Here is a 2,500-nt window from a genome sequence, read left to right on the forward strand (position 1 = left end):
AGTTTTGGCAACATTTAAACTGAGCTTGTTGGCTTTCAGCCAGCAGCTCAGTTTACTTAGTTCAGGGATTAAGGCTTGTTTGAGTTCCGTTAATGTTTTAGCCGATAGTGTAATGTTTGTGTCATCAGCAGACATCCTTGGTGCAGCGGCCCGCAGGCAGTTGGGGAGATCATTACTGGGTTCCCAAACCCAGTCGGAATCTGGGTTTCATTTCGTGGTTTTTTCTTTTTGCTGTTTTTTTTTTCCGTGTCGGGAAAAGTCTTGCCTGTCATTCCCCTGCTAAGTGGTGTCTTTGTGCATAGAGTCTTCTGTGCGTGTTTTGTTAGGTTTGAGGGGGCTGGGGTAATGCCTCCTTGGGATTTTGCCTTTACGCAAAATACTTGCGGGGCAATAAAACAAACAAAATACAATTACAGTAAAAAGTGAAACAGCTCCGTTCATTCCGTTGACAATTGTCACGAGTTTGTCCGTAAACTCCTCGAAGACAAGCAGGACAGAATGTTGCTTGATTTTAGAATTCTTAGTTTGTGAGAAAGTGTTGTGAGACGGAGACTACGGGTTTAGCGATCTAAAATGGCCACCATTTGCGGATTCCTTCAGACTTTCCAGATATGTCCAGGTTTGATCCTAATTGGATGCACGCAGATTTCAATAAGAGTCACGGAATATAGGCAATAAACGTCAAAAATTGTCTCCCAAATGCTGCTCCTCAAGTAAAGATTAACAGCTGCATTTCCCTTAAGGTAACCTTTATACTTACCTTATTATTGGAAATAGGTAGGAAATGCTTAGAATTTACGGAACAGTTCGTGTTGAAAGTCAAATATGGCGTGCATCTACTAAGGGACAATCCTGGACAAAAGTGATTTTTTCTGTGTCAAATTTCGGGCTAACCAGACGTTACACCCACGGCCCATCGCATTGAAGTCCATTGCCCTTCCCGGTAACTGCTGGCGCGAGGTTTGGTTGGTTTGCACATGTTCAGTTGTTGTGAGCTAAATTCACTCCTCTGCAGATACTCAACTTGGCCCTAATAAACGCTGTTGATCGTTAGGCGTGGTTTCCTAATGAAACAATTTACCGAGAAAATATACAGCTTCCTTATTTGCTCTCTTGTGCTCGATTACAATTACTTGCACTTAGTCATGTCTTATATTGTTATTCTTAATTTTCTAGCAGTTATTTTTTTTGTAATAGTTATCGTGGTCAGGATTATCAAGGGTAGCCTCTATCTTCACTAATTCCTCGAGTCAGCCCTTTCCCGATTAAATTTATTTTTAGGAACAGGTTTTTGCTGAGAACAGTATCATCTCCCTTGAGGCAAAGATAGCTTTGGTATGATTGGCTTTTACAACAATGGGTGTGCCGAATCTCCCAAGAGAGATTGGCTTTTACAACAGAGGACTGACTGAATCTCCTAAGGTAGGCGTTTCATAAAGAAAGGGTTGACTCCTAGGCCAAATATGGGAGTTGACGAAAGGATTGTTTATTACTACCGTCGCTATTCACCCTGTTTTTCAACACGGTGCTTCGACATGCTGCGAAAAACCTCAATGACGATGACGGTATCTTTATCAGACACAATACAGATGACTGCCTTTTCTACCTAAGACGGCTTCAAGCACACACCAAGACCTAAGAGCATGCGGTCCAAAAGCTTCGTTTCGCCGATGACGCTGGGCTTGTAGCCCATACAGAAGAAGCAAGGCCGTACATCACCACTTGCTTCGCAGACGCAGCACAGCTATTTGGACAGAGGTCCTATATCAGTTTGTCCTTCGAGGACATGACAACTCTCCACACATCCTCGTAGTAAACTCAGAGCCGAAGTAAGTACAGCAGTTTACTTACTAAGGTTACAAGATCAGTTCAGATGCCAAAAATTTAACAAAGGTATCGAAAATCGACTGGGCAAGGCAAACAGTGCTTTTGGCAGACTACAAGCAGAGTGTGCAAGAACAGAAGTCTAAAGCAACCAACCAAGAGTCAACTTTACCGTGCAGTTTTACTTACGACTCTCCTATATAGTGCAAAATCTTGGGTCAGCCAGCGCTGCCTTCGCTCCATCCTCAAGATCCACTCTACCTTCGTGACTAACAATGACGTCCTCGATCGGACAGGACTACTCAGCATAGAGGCAATGCTGCTGAAGATACATCGCAGCTTGGTCGGGCAAGTCTCCTGGATGTCAGATACACACCTTCCTAGAATTACTCTTTGTGGTGAGCTTACTACTGGCGAACGAGACATTGGAGCCCCAAGGGGTGTAAGGATTCCCCGCCTCAAGAAGTCACTAAAGGCCTGCCATATCGAAAAAAGTTCATGTTCTAGTCTGGCTGCCAACCAAATCGCTTGGAGGAGCACAGTTCACAAAGGAGAAATAAAGACCATGAGATTAACATGCAATTGTGGTCGCTGCAGAAATACTTGTAAGTCGCGCATTGGCTTGATTAGCACCATCGAGGCTGTTAATAATTTTACAAGGACATGCAATAAAGTA

General features: G+C 43.5%; 1 protein-coding gene across 1 annotated transcript in view; it reads right to left on the reverse strand.

Moving 5' to 3' along the window:
- LOC138060205 (uncharacterized) overlaps positions 1–2,500 on the reverse strand; it is a 42,747-nt gene that overhangs the window by 28,874 nt on the left and 11,373 nt on the right. The window lies entirely within an intron of this gene.

Source organism: Montipora capricornis, chromosome 8, assembly GCF_036669925.1.
Source record: "Montipora capricornis isolate CH-2021 chromosome 8, ASM3666992v2, whole genome shotgun sequence".
Lineage (NCBI taxonomy): Eukaryota > Metazoa > Cnidaria > Anthozoa > Scleractinia > Acroporidae > Montipora > Montipora capricornis.